Source organism: Gopherus evgoodei, chromosome 1 (assembly GCF_007399415.2).
Source record: "Gopherus evgoodei ecotype Sinaloan lineage chromosome 1, rGopEvg1_v1.p, whole genome shotgun sequence".
NCBI classification, from domain to species: Eukaryota; Metazoa; Chordata; order Testudines; family Testudinidae; genus Gopherus; species Gopherus evgoodei.
Genome location: NC_044322.1, coordinates 341001384 through 341019267, shown reverse-complemented (window position 1 = coordinate 341019267; position 17884 = coordinate 341001384). Strand labels below are relative to the sequence as shown.

Genomic DNA, 17884 nt, shown 5'->3' with positions numbered 1-17884 from the left:
TGGTTGCAACTGCACCTTGTCCTTGTGAAAGACTGTATGCGGTGGGTCCACTGTGAGCGCCCGAAGCTCGGCGACTTGTCTGGCCGATGTAATGGCTACGAGGAAAACTGTCTTCCAGGACAGGTATAGCAGCGAGCAAGTTGCCAACGGCTCGAATGGTGGAGACATAAGTCTGTTTTAAGACTAGGCTGAGGTCACAGGTAGGGGCAGGGCGGCGTACTTGGGAGTATAGGCGTTCCAAGCCCTTAAAGAACCTGGAAACCTTAGGGTGTGAAAACACGGAGCGGCCACTTTCTCCTGGGTGGAAGGTAGAAATGGCCACCAAGTGCACCCTCAATGATGATACCGCTAGGCTCTGCTGTTTGAGAGACCAGAGGTAGACCAGGATGGTGGGGATCAAGACCTCAATGGGAGTAACATTTTGCATTTTGCACCAGCAGGAGAAACGCTTCCACTTGGCCAGATACATAGACCGAGTGGAAGGTTTTCTGCTACCCAGAAGTACTTGTTGCACTGGGGCAGAGCAATGTAACTGTGACTGGGTTAACCACGCAGGAGCCATGCCGTGAGGTGAAAGGACTGCAGGTCTGGGTGGTGAAGCCTGCTGTGGTCCTGAGTTATGAGGTCTGGATGACGAGGCAAGGTGATTGGGTTGGCTATCGACAGGTCGAGCAACATGGTGTACCAGTGTTGCCTGGACCATGCAGGGGCGATCATGATCAGGCGAGCTCTGTCCCTACGGAGCTTTAGTAGGACCTTGTGAACCAACGGGAATGGTGGAAAGGCATAAAGTAGATGGCTCTTCCACGGAATCAGGAAGGCGTCCGAGATCAAACCCCGGGAGAGACTTTGGAAGGAGCAGTATCTCTGGCATTTCCTGTTCTCGCGGGAAGTAAAGAGGTCTATGTGGGGAAATGCCCACTTCCGGAAGACAGAATGTATAATGTCCGGACGAATCGACCACTCGTGAGACAGGAAGGATCTCCTGAGTTGATCTGCCAGAGTGTTCCATGGCAGGCCTGACACCTGAAGCCATGATATATGCCTCATGGCAATTCCAGAGGCCACAGTTCTGGCTGCCGAATCGGCAGCGTCCAGCGAGGCCTGGAGAGAAGTTCTTGCCACCTTCTTTCCTTCCTCCAATAGTGCCTTAAATTCTTGGCGGGAGTCTTGCGGGACCAGCTCTGTGAATTTCCCTACCGCCTCCCAGGTGTTGTAATTATACCTGCTAAGTAGGGTTTGCTGGTTCGCCAACCTGAGTTGGAGGACCCCCACGGAGTAGATTTTACGGCCCAACAAATCCATGCGCCTAGCCTCCTTAGATTTTGGGGTAGGGGCTTGCTGGCCATGGCGCTCCCGTTTATTTACGGACTGTACGACCAGTGAGCAGGGTGCACGTATAAGTACTCATACCCCTTAGAGGGCACCATGCACTTCCGTTCCACTCCTCTGGCCGTGGACGGAATAGATGCCGGGGATTGCCAGATGGTATCTGCCTTAGCTTGAATCGATCGAATGAACGGTAAGGCCACTCGAGTTGGTGCATCTGCTGACAGTATATCTACCGTGGGGTCCTCAACCTCCAGAACCTCCTCCACCTGTAGGTTTATATTCAGGGCGACGTGCCTCAGGAGGTCCTGGTGTGCCCTGAGGTCAATTGGAGGCGGGCCCAATGAGGATGTCCCCGCTACCGCTTCATCCAGGGAAGAGTAAGACGAAAGGCCCAGGACGAGTAGGTCCTGTATGGTCTCCTGGTCATGGGGGACGTCAGGGACCGGTGGGACCTGAGGGTCCGGTGCGTGGATGGAAGCTTCCTCCTTACTCGCAGGAGCGGGGCGGCTGACAGTGGCCTCTGGCACCTGGTGTTCCGATGGAATGGAGCGTGATGTCTCTGTGGGTCCACCTTGGACTTGGTGATATGCCCAAGGTATCCAGAAGGACCACTGATGAGGTCCTTGGTCTGGGCCGTGGGTCTCTTGGAAGACTCAGCTCTGAGTATCTGAATCATGGTCGTGTGCGTAGGAGGCACTGTCCGCGTGTGATGATACTGATGTATGGCGAGACAGCCATGGAGGAGCTGAAACCACTTGGGAAGGGTCTCTGCGTCTGGTTGATTCATCTCCACGCGGCACCGGAGAATGGTACCGGGCGCCATACTGGTACCGGGAATGAGACGAGGACCTGCGACCGGAGTGGTGCCGGGAGGTCGACTGGGACCTCGAAGCTCTACGTTGAGAGCAGCTGCGAGAGGTGCGGTGCCGTGAATGGTGCCAGGAGCTGGATCGGTGCCGAGAGTATCGGGTCGGCAAGCACAATCTTGAATGGTGCCACGAGTATGATTGGTACCGAGATGGAGAGCGGTACTGGGACTGCGAGCAGCGTCGGGACCGGGATCAGTGATGGGACCGAGAACGCCGGCGGGACCTCGATCATGTCGGCTGCCTTTCAGCGGTGCCGAGCGAGGATGGTCTCAGCAGAGCAGGCCTGCCTACTGATTGGATAACCCGCACCGGTGGTGCCGGGGGTTGAGGCAGCACAGGGTCTGTCAGGGCAATGAGCTCCCTTGCCGTAGAGAATGTCTCCGGCATGGTGGGAACAATAAGCTCAACCACGGCGCATGCCGGGGAGCTGTAAGGCACCAGACTCGACGGCTCTTGCGAGGCCGGAATCAACGGCGCTGAAGTTGTTGGTGCCGCAGCAGTTGTCGGTGCCAGGCGGTCCGACTTAGGCGGGTGCTCTGACTGCGATGTAGGCATGGGCGTCGCAGGAGTCTTGTGCCTCTTGACCCGCGGGGAGAGAGAGTGGTGCCAGGCAGGCTTCTGGGCCGGCGACAGTTGGTACCGAGGGGCCTTTGCGGTGCCGGTGCACTCCGGTGCTGAAGATGCACTTCTCCCCAGTGCGGACTATCTGGCGCTCAGTGCCAAGGGCAGAGGAGTAAGGGCTGCCTCCATCAGGAGCTGTTTGAGATGAAAGTCCCGCTCCTTTTTTGTCCGTGGCTTGAAGGCCTTGCAGATGCGGCACTTGTCTGCAAGGTGGGATTCCCCCAGGCACTTAAGGCAGGAGTCATGAGGATCTCCTGTCAGCATCGGCTGCGACAAGCCGAGCAGGGTTTGAAACTCGGTGAACTGGGCATGGGCCCCGGCACCGAGTGAGGGGAAAGGGATAATCCCCAACCCCTCTTAACTATATACAATAACTACGTTAAAGAACTAATAAAACTAAGTAGAAATATAGAAAATTGAACTATATACACAATAACGATGAAAGAACTACGAGAAGCTAGGGAGGTGGAGATCAGCTAAGCCGCGCTCCACTGTTCCAACGACCGACACGGGCAGTAAAAAGGAACTGAGGGGCAGTTGGGTCGGCAGGGGTATATATCCGGCACCATGGCGGCGCCACTCCAGGGGGCACCCAGCCGACCCACCTAGTGTTGCTAGGGTAAAAATCTTCCAACAAACATGCACGCAGCACGCACACACCTAACTGGAATGGATATAAGCAATCACTCGATGAAGAACTTGTGGTTCAAGGACTGGCTTTATTAGCTACCTGAGGAGCCATAACTCCCAAGGAAGATCATACATGGTAACAAGTGACCGCCCATCATCACCATCGGGGGGAAGGATAGCTCAGAGGTTTGAGCATTGGCCTGCTAAACCCAGGGTTGTGAGTTTAATCCTTGAGGGGGCCATTTAGGGATCTGGGGCAAAAATCTGTCTGGGGATTGGTCCTGCTTTGAGCAAGGGGTTGGACTAGATGACTTCCTGAGGTCCCTTCCAACCCTGATATTCTATGATCGCCCACCACAGTTTGTTGTAATAAGCCATAAATCCAGTGTCTCTGTTCAGTTCATAATTTTTAGTGTCCAGCAGAGTAATGAATTTAAATTCCCAGGCTCGTCTTTTGAAAGTGTTGTGCAGGTTTCCTTTGAGGATGAAGACTGGTAAGACAGATATAGAGTGATTGTTTTGTGAAAAGTGTTCACTCATGGGTGATGTGGTCATTTTTCCATGAGAGTTCATTTGGGAGCGTAGTGATTGTCTGGTTTCACCCATATAGTTGTTATTGGGGCATTTAGTGCACTGGATGACGTAGTCCACATGTTATAGTCATGTGTAGAATCCATGGAGCTTGTTTGTTGTGTTGTGGGAGGTGTTGAATATTGTATTGTAGTAGTGGAGATAATGTTGCAGGTTTTGAATCGGTTATTCTGGCAGGGTCTGCTGACGCTTTGAGTTGGTGTGTCCCAGTCTGTAGAGAGCTTTCTTTTGATGTTCTAGCCTATGAAAGCTTATGCCCAAATAAATTTCTTAGTCTCTAAGGTGCCACACGAACTCTTTTTTGCTGATACAGACTAACACGGCTATCACTGAAACTTATGGAAGAAGGGCACTCCAACATTAGTAGGATGAGGAAATACAAATAAGGAAAAGGGGAGAAATCTCTACTGAATTATGCATAGTAGTGTTAGCACAATAAATTATAAAAGTTGTATCCTCGCCTGTGAGATGCCAGTATGACAAACACTGGTGATGGTGAGCAGGAAGATAATGACTAAAATTTCAGGTTGTTCTGCAAGGAATGGATCTATTGATGGTTCCGCTGAAGGGAAACCATGACTGGACGATGGAATTGGGGACAGACTCCTGCCATAAGTTGTATCTCCTGGTGGTCAAGTTGCCAACATTCTAATTGCACAAAACCGAACACCCTTGACCCGCCTCCTGTCCCAGCCACGCCCCTGCTCCACCTCTTCTTAGAGGCCCCGCCCCTACTCACTGCATCCCCTCACTCTCTACCACCTTCCCTCAATAGCTCATTTTCACCAGGCTGGGGCAGTGGGTTGGGGTGCAGGAGGAGGTGAGGGATTCAGCTGCTGGTGTGGGCTCTGGGTTGGGGCCAGGGATGAGGATTTGGTGTGCAGGGGGTGGGGCTTGGGGTTCAGCGTGTGGGAGAGGGCTCCAGCCTGAGGCAGGGGATTGGGAGTGGGAGGGGGTATAGGCTCTGGGCTGGGGATGCAGATGAGGGGTTTGGGCACAAGAGGAGGCTCTGAGCTGGGGCCAAGAGGTTCAGCATGTGGGAGGGGGTTCCAGTTGAGGTAGGGGATTGGGGTGTGGGAGGGGCTCTGGGCTGGGGCCAGGGATGAGGGGTTTGAGGTGGAGGAGGCGGCTCCGGGCTGTGGATGAGGGGTTTGGAGTGCAGGATGGGGTTCTGAGGTAGGGTAGAGGGTTGGGGTGCAGAAGGGGCCTTAGGGCTGGGGTATAGGAGGGGGTGAAGGGTGTGGACTCTGGGCGGTGCTCACCTTGGGCGGCTCCCCGCAAGCAGCAACCTGTCCCTTGGCTCCTAGGCAGAGGCGCGGCCAGGCGGCTCTGTGCGCTGCCTCGGCATGCAGGCGCCACCCTCTCAGCTCCCATTGGCTGTGGTTCCCAGCCAATGGGAGCTGCAGAGCCAGCACACAGGGCAGCAGCAGCACACAGAGCCACCATAGCCGTTCCGCTGCCTAGGAGCCGAGGGACATGTCACCACTTCTGGGGAGCCACACAGAGCCAGACAAGAAGCATGCCAGTCCTGCCAACTGGACTTTTAGTGGCCCACTGCTAGGGTCCCTTTTCAACTGGGCATTCCAGTCAAAAACTGGACACCTGGCAACCCTACCTGGTGGAGTTAGAACCTTCCTTCATGAGGAAAAGCCCTGACAGTGATAGAGACTGGGGATCAGGGAGATAAAAATAACATCAGGTATAGCCTAAGTCTCTGCTCTCCCTGGTCCTGTCCCCTATTCCCCTCAAACTGACAGAGCCACAGCAGTTACAGTTTGCACCAGAGCCAGAAGAGGCAGAGCCTGTACCAAAGGTACTTGAGTCTCCCTATGGATGCTTTTTGTCAGTGCTGTGGTTCCCAATGTTTAGGCTTAGTTGAAATCGTAGGTGTCATTGCCACAAGAACATCGTCTGGTACCGACGGAGCTCTGGACTTTGGGGCATTCTTGTCATGACCCTGAGATGTAGGACATTCTAACTCCTTATGGACTGAGAAGGAAGACTTGTTCAACATAGGCAGAGTTGCACTCAACTTCTCTGAAGTGGACTTAGAGGAGAATTTGCTTACATATTTATGAGAGCACTCTCTGCCTTCCTGGCAAGACCCAAATGGGGGATCTATGGAATCCTTTGCTGCTAAGTAGAGATGCACTCCTTTTGAATCAGGCTGATGAACGAGGGCAGCGGGGGACAAATCTCCCAGCCTGGGTCTGACTGCAGACTCATGGCTTTCTATGTTAGGTGTTTCTTGAGGTAAAGTTCCTGCCCCTCAGAGGTACAACTGGAGAAAGAGCAGCAGATACTGCACCATGCTGTGATGTAAGCTTCCCTGAGGCAGTATAGACAAGGCTGATGGTCATCACTGACTGAGAAGGAGACCGGACAAAAACACAGATATTGGAGCCTGGAGTCCTGGGCATAGTACAGTACTCATAAAAGGATTTTTTTTTGGGGGGGGGGGGGGGGGGCGTGGAGAGGTTTTCCCCGGGATAGGGAATCTAACTGTAAAACTTAGCTAAAACTACAGAGTTAAATTCTAAACTATACACACACATACACACCCTTACAACTCGAAGAATACAACAAGGCAAAGCTCTGGACACTGGAGGTTCTGAATCAAGCCATACTGCAATAAGAAGGAACAGGAGAGGCGGTAGGTCCTCTCTTCCCTTTTTTTCCTCAGTTGGAGGAACACAGAGAGCGAGGGCTTATGCAAGGACCAACAGACATTGCTTTCAAGAATTCTCTGACTCCAGGTGCATGGAGCACAGTGCAATACACGTAGGGACCAGCACTCGAAGAATTTCTGCTTTTTCAGTTTACTTTTTAGAAAACATAAGAAATAACACACACACACACAAAACTACATTACAAGAATGTTAAGATTAAGAGGCTGCTAAGACACTAGTATCATGTAACAGTTCCCTGGTTCAGCTGTGTTAAACTAGGTAAAATGGGGGTGCTTATTAATTAAGGCCTAGGACTTTTTTTCTAGGTATGTTGCCTTATTCGACTTTAATTTTGCTTAGTTTTCTTTTAATCTTCTCACAGACCTCTGAATTAATTTATTAAGGTGAGGTTCTGTGTCAGTTACCTTACGTAAATCTTGAATTAATATCTACCATACTGTAGTCACTTAATCCACTAATTTTTAAATTGAATACCTATGCCTGGGATGATGCTCATGCAAACCTAATGCCCAATGACCTTTCATATTTTCCCCTATCTGGTTACAGATTTATTCTCTTACTATCTCTTACACTGTTTTATTAGGATTGAAATTATCAGTAGATTTACCATTAGGTAACTGACACAGATCAAAACATCCACAGGTAAAATCCTGGTGTCATTGAAGTCAGTGGCAAAACTCCCAATGAATGGAATGGGGCCACGATCTTACCTGACGTCTTCCTCCTATGCACCTTCTATACAAGGAAGCTGTAGAGACAAGACGGTTACTCACCTTTGTAACTGTTGTTCTTCGAGATGTGTTGCTCATATCCATTCCAGTTAGGCGTGCGCGCCGCGCGTGCATGTTCGTCGGAAGACTTTTTACCCTAGCAACTCCAGTGGGCCGGCAGGTCGCCCCCTAGAGTGGCGCCGCCATGGCGCTCGATATATACCCCTGCCGGCCCACCCGCTCCTCACTTCCTTCTTGCCAGCTTCTCCGACAGTGGGGAAGGAGGGCGGGTGTGGAATGGATATGAGCAACACATCTCGAAGAACAACAGTTACAAAGGTGAGTAACCGTCTTTTCTTCTTCGAGTGATTGCTCATATCCATTCCAGTTAGGTGAATCTCAAGCCTTACCCAGGCGGTGGGGTCGGAGTGAGAAGTCGCGGCATGGAGCACTGCAGAGCCGAAGGCCGCGTCATCTCTGGACTGCTGGACCAGGGCATAATGGGAAGCGAAGGTGTGGACGGAGGACCAGGTCGCCTACAAATCTCCTGGATGGTCACGCGGGCGAGGAAAGCCGTCGATGATGCTTGTGCCCTGGTGGAGTGCGCAGTCACATGGCCCATAGGGGTGTGAGCCAAGTCATAACAGGTCCTGATACAGGACGTCACCCACGAGGAGATCCTCTGTGAGGAAATGGGTAGTCTTTTGAGTCGGTCCGCTACTGCCACGAAGAGCTGGGGGGATTTGCGGAACGGTTTGGTCCTCTCCACATAAAACGCAAGTGCCCGGCGGACATCAAGCGAGTGGAGTTGTTGCTCCCTGCGGGATGAATGGGGCTTTGGGAAGAAGATGGGGAGAAAGATCTCCTGGTTGACGTGAAAGGCTGAGACCACCTTGGGGAGAAAGGCAGAGTGTGGCCTCAGCTGCACCTTGTCTTTATGGAAGACCGTATACGGGGGATCTACCGTGAGGGCCCGCAGTTCTGACACCCGTCTGGCTGAGGTGATGGCCAACAGGAAAGCAGTCTTCCAGGAGAGATAGAGCAGGGAGCAAGTCGCTAACGGCTCAAATGGAGGGCCCATGAGCCGAGTCAGAACCAGGTTGAGATCCCAGGTAGGGGCAGGGGGTCGAACCTAGGGGTAGAGACGTTCTAGTCCTTTCAGGAATCTAGTTACTGTAGGGTGAGAGAAAACCGAACGGCCATCTCCCCCCAGATGAAAGGTGGAGATAGCCGCCAGGTGAACCCGCAGGGACGATATCGCCAGGCCCTGCTGCTTGAGGGACCAGATGTAATCGAGAACACTGGCAATAGAAATCTCCATAGGGGGGGAACCCCCCCTCCATGCACCAACAGGAGAAACGCTTCCACTTGGCCGAGTACGTTGCTCTAGTGGAAGGTTTCCTGCTGCTCAGTAGTACTTGACGTACAGGGGTAGAGCACCGTAGTTCCGACTGGTCAGCCATGCCATGAGGTGTAGAGACTGGAGGTCCGGGTGACGGAGCCTGCCGTGGTCCTTGGTGATCAGGTCCAGGTAAAGGGGCAGGGGGACTGGGTTGGCCAGAGACAGATCCAGCAACATCGGATACCAATGTTATCTGGGCCACGCTGGAGCTATCATAATCAAGCGGGCCCTGTCCCTGCGCACCTTCAGAAGGTCCTTGTGGATAAGCGGGAACGGAGGGAACGCATAGAGCAGGTGCGTCGTCCATGGGATAAGGAAGGCATCCGCTACCAACCCTGGTTCCCGCCCCTGAAAGGAGCAGAACGTCTGGCATTTCCTGTTCCCTCTGGAAGCGAAGAGGTCCAGCCAGGGACAACCCCACCTCTGGAAGAGTGAGAGGGCGACGTCCGGGCGAAGGGAAGGATCTGCTCAGACGGTCTGCCAGCGTGTTCCGTACTCCGGGGAGAAGGGAAGCCATGAGGTGAATGGAGTGGGCTATACAAAAGTCCCAGAGCCGCACTGCCTCCTGACATAGGGGAGAGGATCTCGTGCCGCCCTGCTTGTTGATATAGTACATGGTCGTCGTGTTGTCGGTGAATACCAAGACACAGCGACCTTGAAGCTGATGGGAGAACGCTTGGCAAGCAAGGCGGACCGCTCTCAACTCCCGTATGTTGATGTGGAGGGCCACTTCCTGAGGAGACCACTGGCCCTGCATCCTCAGGGTTCCGAGGTAGGCCCCCCAGCCCAGGTCTGAGGCATCCGTTGTTAGGGATACCGAGGGTTGGGGCGGATGAAACGGGAGCCCCGCACACACTACGGACTGGTCTAGCCACCACCGGAGGGAATCCAATACCTCCTGGGGGATGGTGATAACCGCATTCAGCAGATGCCTGGCCGGACGGTATTGTGTGATAAGCCAGGACTGGAGGGGCCTCATGCGAAGCCGCGCATAACCTGTAACAAAGGTGCAGGCCGCCATGTGGCCTAAGAGGGTTAGGCACGTCCTTATAGAGGTCAAGGGAGCCGTCTGTAGACGCCGAATGATGGCCTACAGTGTCTGGAACCTGGACAGCGGCAGAACGACCCTGGCCAAGGTGGAGTCCAGAATGGCCCTGATGAACTCTATCCTCTGAGTGGGGAGCAGAGTGGACTTGTCCACGTTGATAATGAGGCCCAAAGCTCCAAAGAGTCTGCTGATCTTGTGGACGTGGTTGCGGACCTGCGACTCTGACGTGCCTCAAATCAGCCAGTCATCGAGGTAGAGGAATACGTGTATGCGACTGCGTCGAAGATATGCCACGACGACAGCCATGCATTTTGTGAATACCCTTGGGGCCGTGAAGAGGCCAAACGGGAGGACCGCAAATTGATAATGGTGGCGGTCGACCACGAACCGAAGGAAGCGTCTGTGTTGCGGAAAAATGGCTATATGAAAATAAGCGTCCTGCATGTCGAGGGCGACGTACCAGTCTCCAGGATCCAGAGATGGGATAATGGTCCCCAGGGATACCATGCGGAACTTCAACTTCACCATATGTTTGTTGAGTTCCCGCAGGTCGAGGATGGGTCTGAGGCCTCCTTTGGCCTTGGGGATCAGAAAGTAGTGGGAATAAAACCCCTTACCCTTCTCGTTCTCCGGAACCGCCTCTATGGCTCCTTTGTCGAGGAGCGTCCGCACTTCCTGAAGGAGGAACTGCTCGTGAGAGGGGTCCCTGAAGAGGGACGAGGGTGGGGGGCGGGAGGGAGGGTGTGAAATAAATTCCAGACGGTATCCCGTTTGCACAGTGCATAAGACCCAATGGTCAGAAGTTATTTGGGTCCACGCCAGGAGGAAGAACGAAAGGCGGTTGGAAAATGGGGGGGACGGATCCATGGGGGAAACTGGTACAGCGTCCTCGGGCGCATCTTCAAAACGAAGGTTTTGGGCCAGGTGGGGCTTTAGAGGAGCCCTGATTCTGCCCCCCTTGGTTGCCCGATTGTCTGCGCCGGCCATTCCTGCTTCGGCGTCTACTAAAGTCTTGCCGCTGGCGGTACTGGGGATAGGGCCGGCGCTGCTGTTGCTGTTGCGGCCGGAAGGGTCTGCGCTGCGTCCCGGGCGTGTGCATCCCTAGAGAGCGCATGATGACCCTATTGTCTTTCAGGCTTTTCAGCCTGGGGTCAGTCTTCTCTGAAAACAGGCCTTGACCTTCAAACGGGAGGTCCTGGATGGTGTGTTGGAGCTCCGGAGGAAGGCCAGAAACCTGTAGCCAGGAGATGCGGCGCACTGTAACCCCCGAAGCCAGAGTTCTGGCGGCCGAGTCTGCCACGTCCAAGGATGCCTGCAATGAAGTTCTTGCGACCTTCTTGCCTTTATCAAGAATTGCCGTGAATTCTTGACGCACATCCTGAGGCAACAACTCCTTGAACTTAACCGCTGCTACCCAGGAGTTATAGGCATAGCGGCTAACGAGGGCCTGTTGATTAGAGACTCTGAGTTGGAGGGTGCCCGCTGAGTAGCAGGTCCATGCACCTCGCCTCCTTGGACTTCGGTGCTGGGGCCTGCTGCCCGTGGCGCTCCCTCTCGTTCACAGACTGCACGACGAGGGAGCACCGGGTTGGGTGGACATGCAGGTACTCATATCCTTTGGAGGGTGCCATATACTTGCGATCCACCCCGCGTGCAGTAGGAGGGATGGAGGCCGGTGATTGCCAGATGGTATTAGCATTGGCTTGAATAGTCCTGATGAAGGGAAGGGCAACTCTGGTGCGAGCATCTGCTGAGAGAATGCTCACCACAGGATCTTCGATTTCCGAAACCTCCTCAGCCTGCAAGTTCAAGTTTTGCACTACACGTCTGAGGAGGTCCTGGTGCGCCCTGACGTCGAGTGGGGGAGGACTGGAGGATGACGTTCCCGCCACTGCCTCATCGGGGGAGGACGATGAGGAGACCCCCAGTAGGAGCAGGTCCACGGGGGGCTCCGTCTGTACCAGCGCGTTTGATTCTGGATGGAGCTCAGGGTCCTGCTGGTTAGATCGGTCTTCCCCCGCCGGAGAGGGGGGAGGGCGAGACAACGAGGCCTCTGGAGCCCTGCACTCAGATGCCACTGGTTGAGATGGAATGTGTTGAGGGCCCTGGGCTTGATGGTACGCCCAGGGTGTCCAGAAACCCCACTGCTGCGGTCCCTGATCCTGCGGAGGAGGGTCATGGAAGAGGGCGGGTCTGTCTGCGTCCAGGGCGTACATGCTCTCTGCCTGCGATGAGACAGACGGCTGCCGGGAAGGCCATGGTGGGGCCAAACATGGCTGATAGGGCTCCCTCGGTCTCGACATCGACGATCTTCTCGGTGCCGGCGACCGGTACCGGGAATCGTACCAGTGCCGGGACCTGCCACCAGCACAGTGCCGGGAGGTCGACCGGGACCTGCTGCCGGCGCGGTGCCGGGAGGTCGACCGGGACCAGGACCTGCCACCAGCTCGGTGCTGGGAGGTTGACCGGGGTGCTGACCGCCGACGGGAACGGCTCCTGGAGTCTCGGTGCTAGCAGCGGTGACTCGATCCAGACCGGTGCCGGGAGTAGTGAGACCTCCTGGAAGATGACCGGCACCGCGAGTGCGACCGGTACCGCCGAGGGGAGCGGTGCCAGGACTGCGAGCGGCGCCTGGAGCGAGAACGTCCACGGTGCCGGGACCTCGAAGGGGATCGGTGCCGGCTGGGCGAGTCCGGAGACGGCGCTCGCATTGTCGCAGGCTTGCCTCTAGATATAACCCGCACCGGGGGTACTGGGGGTTGAGGCTGGGTAGGCTCCGTGAGAGCAATTAGGTCCCGCGCCGAAGTGAATGTCTCTGGCGTCGAAGGGACCAACAGCTCAACCCCAGATCTTATAGGGGAGCTAGGAGGGACCGGACTCGACGGAATCCCTGCTGGTGGTGCCGCAGCAGAGGTAGGTGCCGGGCGCTCTGCTTGAGTTTGCGAGGATGGAGTCGCAGACGTCAAGGGCCTTGCGTCAGGTCCTGGTGCCAGGGAAGGTCGGTGCCGGGGCGTCTTTCCGGTGCTGGCGCGGTCTGGCGCTCTGCGTCGGGGCCATAGGGTTAAGTGCCGCTTCCATCAGGAGAGTCCTTAACCTCTGGTCCCTCTCCTTTTTTGTCCGAGGCTTAAAAGCCTTACAGATGCGGCACTTATCTGAAAAAGCAGCAAAGAATCCTGTGGCACCTTATAGACTAACAGACGTTTTGGAGCATGAGCTTTCGTGGGTGAATACCCACTTCTTCAGATGACATGCATCTGAAGAAGTGGGTATTCACCCACAAAAGCTCATGCTCCAAAACGTCTGTTAGTCTATGAGGTGCCACAGGATTCTTTGCTGCTTTTACAGATCCAGACTAACACGGCTACCCCTCTGACACTTATCTGAAATGTGCGATTCCCCCAGCCACTTCAGACAGGCGTCGTGGGGATCGCTGGTCGGCATCGGCTTTTTGCAGGCCGAGCACTGTTTGAACCCCGGCGAACCAGGCATGGGCCCGGTGCCGGGCGCAGGGAAGGGCTACAGCCCAAACCCGCTAATTAGTATATACAGCTATACTACAATTAACAATAAGTAACTACAATTTACAACTATCTACAACTATGAGAACAGTGAAACGAAGGAGAGCTAGGGACGTGGAGGACAGCTATGCCGCGCTCCACAGTTCCAACGACCGACACAGCGGTAAGAAGGAACTGAGGAGCGGGTGGGCCAGCAGGGGTATATATCGAGCGCCACGGCGGCGCCACTCTAGGGGGCAACCTGCCGGCCCCACTGGAGTTGCTAGGGTAAAAAGTCTTCCGACGAACGTGCACGCACGGCACGCACACCTAACTGGAATGGATATGAGCAATCACTCGAAGAAGAATTTCTGGTTTGGAGTCTGGATTAGAAAACAAGCAAAGTCTCTCCTTTGTTTTTAATTTCCTGCAACCTTATCCAAAATGTTTTGCTGTTATAGTCACCGAATTATAAAATTGTGCCTCACCTTTTTGTAAAAAATTTTTATCATCCACTTCACTGCAGAGGACATCAAGAAGATTCCCAAACCTGAGAGGACGTCAAGAAGATTCCCAAACCTGAGCCATTCTTTTTAGGTGACAAATCTGAGGAACGGTCCCAGATTGAGGTGTTATTAAATAGGAGTTTTTAGAACAAATGGATAGATTAAACAGTAATAAATCACCAGGATCAGATGGTATTCATCAAGAGTTCTGAAGGAACTCAAATATGAAATTGCAGAATTACTAACTGCAGTATGTAACCTATCAATTAAATCAAACTCTGTACCAGATGACTGGAGGATAGTTAATGTAATGTATAAAAAGGTTTCAAAGGCGATACTGGCAATTACAGTCAGACCTTCAGTACTATGTAAATTGGTCAAAACTATAGTAAAGAATAAAATTATCAGTCACATAAATATATAAAATAAATAAAATATAAAAATAAACAAACACAATATGTTGGAGAAGAGTCAAATGGCTTTTATAAAGTGAAATCATGCCTTGCTAATCTATTACCATTCTCTAAGTCAACAAGCATGTGGACAAAGATGATTCAGTGGGTACAGTGTACTTGGAGTTTCAGAAAATCTCTGGCAAGATCCCTCATCAAAGGTTCTTACACAAATTAACCAGTCATGGAATAAGAGGGAAGGTGTTTTCATGGCTCCCTAACTAGTTAAATGTTAGGAAACAAAAGGTAAGAATAAATGGTCAGTTTTCACAATGGAAAGAGGTAAATAGGGAGGTAAATGGTTGGGTTCCCCAGAGAGGTATACTGGAGCCATTGCTGTTCAACATATTTATAAATGACCTGGAAAAAGGTGTGTAAACAGTGACATGGCAAAATTTGCAAACAATATTAATTACTCAAGATAGTACGGTCCAAAGCTGACTGTGAAGAATTACAAAGGGATCATCTGAAAAAACTGGGTGACTAGGCAACAAACTGGCATATGAAACTCACTGTTGATAAATGCAAAGTAATACACAGTGCAGAAAATAACCCCAGCTACACATACAAAATGATGGGGTCTAAATTAGCTGCTACTACTCAAGAAAGAGATCTTGGAGTCATCGTTGATAGTTCTCTGAAAACATCTGCTCAATGTGCCACAGCAGTCAAAAAAGCTAACGGAATCATAGAATCGTAAGACTGGAAGGGGCCTTCAGATTCCCCTTAGTCCAGTCCCCTGCACTCATGGCAGGACTAAGTATTATCTAGACTACCCCTGACAGGTGTTTATTTAGCCTGCTCTTAAAAATCTCCAATAATGGCGATTCCACTACCTCCCCAGGCAATTTATTCCAGTGCTTAACCATCTGGTCAATTAGGAAGTATTTCCTAATGTCCAACCTAAACTGCCCTTGCTACAATTTAAGCCCATTGCTTCTTGTCCTATCCTCAGAAGTTAAGGAGAACAATCTTTCTCTCTCCTCCTTGTAACAATCTTTTATGAACTTGAAAGCTTTTATCATGTCCTCTCTCAGTCATCTCTTCTTCAGACTAAACAAACCCAATTTTCTCAATCTTCCCTCACAGGTCATGCTTTCTAGACCTTAATAAATTTTGTTGCTCTTCTCTGGATTGTCTCCAATTTGTCCACATCCTTCCTCAAATGTGGCATCCAGAACTGGACCATACTCCAGTTGAGGTCTAATCAGGATAGAATAGAGCAGAAGAATTACTTTTCATGTCTTGCTTACAACACTACTGCTAATACATCCCAGAATGATGTTTGGGTTTATTTTGCAACTGTGTTACACTGTTGACTCCTATTTAAGCTTGTGATCCACTATGACCCTCAAATTCCTTTCTAGAGTACTCCCTAGGCAATCATTTCTCATTTTGTATGTATGCAACTGATTGTTCCTTTCTAAGTGGAGTAATTTGCATTTGTCCTTATTAAATTCCATCCTATTTACTGCAAACCATTTCTCCAGATCATTCTGAATTTTAATCTTATCCCCCTAAGCACTTGCAACCCCTCCCAACTTGGTATCTTCCACAAACTTTTATAAGTGTACTCTCTATGCCTTTATCTAAATCATTGGTGAAGATACTGAACAGAACCGAACCCTGCAGGACCCCACTTGATATGCCCTGATAATTTTGTTCTTTACTATAGTTTCACCCAATTTGCCTGGTATATTAGAATTGGAAAAGGTATAGAGAACGGATACAAAATGATCAAGAGTATGGAACAACTTCTCTATGAGGAGAGATTAAAAAGACTGGGACTGTTCAGCTTAGAAAAGAGATGTCTAAGAGTAGGGGCAATATAATCATTAATGGTGTGGAGAAAGTGAATAAGGAAGTGTTTATTTACCCCTTCACATAACACAAGAAGCCAGGGTCACACAAATTATTAGGCAGCAGGTTTAAAACAAACATAAGGAAGTACTACTTCACACAATACAAATTAAGCGTATGGAACTCATTGTCAGGGGATATTGTGAAGGCCAAAAGGATAATTGGGTTAAAAAAAGAATCAGATAAGTTCATGGAGGATACGAAATGGATCATTTGATAACTGCCCTTTTCTGTTCATTCTCTCTTAAACATCTGGCACCAGCCACTGTCATACAGAGTAGTCATACAGAGCGATCTGGATCACTTGGTAAGCTGGGCACATTCAAACAGAATGATTTTAAAACAGTCAAATGCAAAGTTACGAGCAAACAATTCAGGCCATACCTATCGAATGGGTAACTGCTTCCTGAAAATCAATGACTCTAAAAAAGATTTAGAGAGCATAATGGACAAGTAACTCAAGTTTCCCAGTGCAATCTTGAGTTCCTTTAAGTTCCAGACATCTCTCTTTCTTTCTTTCTCTTTCTTTCTTCTCTCATTTTTTTTAAAATTTCTCAAACTGGAAGTATATGCCAGAGTTTTTAAATTTTGCAAAAAGTTCTCCTGTACTCTTTTCCAAATTATAGTTTAAAGCCCTTTCAGTTTTGAACAAGGAAAACTGGTACCTCCTTTACTTAAGTAAAGACTATATAATCTAAGTCTCTGCCTCTTAGCAGACGGCATTTCAAAGCTCTGTCAAACCAAAGCTTTCTTTTCTACATTATCACCTCATTCATCCATGTCAATGTGGTCTTTTTTTCTTGGCAATAGACCTCTGACAAGAAACCTTCATCAACAGGCTGCCATTTTCTCTTCTCTCCCTAAAGTCATCTGAGCCCATCAAATCCTTTTTCTTGTGTCAGTTTCCAAATATTTGTATTAAGTGGAAATTCACCAGCATTTTCTAGGAGCATAGATTCTAAAGAGGGAAAAGACCTTTTAAAAGTTATCTAGTCTCTCTCTTTGCCAGTAGGGGATCTCTTCTGTCTTTATACTTTTCTTGTCCTGGCACCTGGAAGGCAGTGTACCATTCCGTTCTCTCTATCTGCATCGAATGATCTATGGTTCTTTTATAGTGCCCGTCACTGTAGTATCTAAGCATCAATTCTGAGCCATGATTTCATTATTAAATCACATGTCAAAACCACTTCTCTCTCCTTCCCCTTGACTGGTCATCTTTCAATGCTTACTTTTCCTTCACTAGTTAAGACTAGTATTCTCTGCCTCTCCCCAGTCTCATTATCCTCTAACTCAGCAAGTGCAGAATATTCTCAGGAACTCATTTATTTGCTATTCACTATGCTCAAAGACTGCTATGCCTGGCTCTGTTCCACACTCACATTTGTAAACATTCACAAACCTCCTGGTGTTCTCTAACCTCCCACACAGTTTTTAAATGAAGACGGCTAAACAGATCACAACTAGCCCCAAAAAAACCTCACCAAACCAGCACTTTTAATGTCAGCCATTCATACAGAAAATACAGACCATATACTTGTTTTTCCCACATCTCACAGGCACATCTGAGGTCATCTGCTCAATGCTAACCAAGCTAACTGTCTGACCTTTATTGTATAGTTTTTAATTCATATGTTTATTAGTCACTAATCAGCGCTCACACTTCAAAATGTCCCCTC

At 50.7% G+C, this 17884-nt stretch overlaps 1 protein-coding gene across 1 annotated transcript in view; it reads right to left on the bottom strand.

Moving 5' to 3' along the window:
* Positions 1-17884, bottom strand: part of SRPK2 (SRSF protein kinase 2) — a 330240-nt gene that overhangs the window by 70270 nt on the left and 242086 nt on the right.